The following is a 653-nucleotide window of genomic DNA, read 5'->3' as shown; positions in this document are numbered from 1 at the left end:
CCTTTGAGAAAGAGGGAAAAACCTCCTCGTCGAAACAAAGCTCCAGAAGAAAACCAAAACTTTCAAATAGGGACCGTCGGACTCTTACGCGAATTGTCAGAAAGGATTACAAGAGTACAGTTCCAAAATTACTGCAGAGCTTAATGGCCACTTTGAGAACCCAGTTTCCACAAAACTGTTTGCCAGGAGCTGCACAAAGCCAGATTTCATGGGAGGGCTGCAATCAGAAAACCACTACTTTCAAAAACAAACATTGCAAAGCGTTTAGAGTGGAGTAAAAACCTACAGAATTGGTCCCTAGAGCAGGGGAATGTTATTTTCTCAGACAAGTCATCCTTTGCCTTATTTCCAACACCAGCCAAGTATACATGTGGAGACAGCCAAAAGTAGCATTTGACCCAGACTGCCTTCTTCCAACTGTTAAACATGGAGGAAGATATGTGATGATTGGGGGGGGGGGGGATATATCTTAGAAATCTGCCAGCCCAGTGGTTTCCCTTCATGGCAGAAATAATAGTCAAGACTATTTAAGCATTTTATCTGATTAAATTCATTCTATGGTTGCAGAACTGTTTCTGGAGGGAAATGCAATCTTTTAGGGTGATACTGCACCAATTCACACAGCTAAAGTTGTTACTGAATGGCACGAGGAA

At 42.3% G+C, this 653-nt stretch overlaps 1 protein-coding gene across 1 annotated transcript in view; it reads right to left on the bottom strand.

Moving 5' to 3' along the window:
• The window catches only part of LOC106883013 (cAMP-regulated phosphoprotein 19), a 20,323-nt gene that overhangs the window by 705 nt on the left and 18,965 nt on the right, over positions 1 to 653 (bottom strand). The gene's annotated exons all lie outside the window — the stretch shown is intronic.

Source organism: Octopus bimaculoides, chromosome 12, assembly GCF_001194135.2.
Source record: "Octopus bimaculoides isolate UCB-OBI-ISO-001 chromosome 12, ASM119413v2, whole genome shotgun sequence".
Lineage (NCBI taxonomy): Eukaryota > Metazoa > Mollusca > Cephalopoda > Octopoda > Octopodidae > Octopus > Octopus bimaculoides.
The sequence above is the reverse complement of the archived record's forward strand: the minus strand, read 5'-3'. Positions and strand labels throughout refer to the sequence as shown.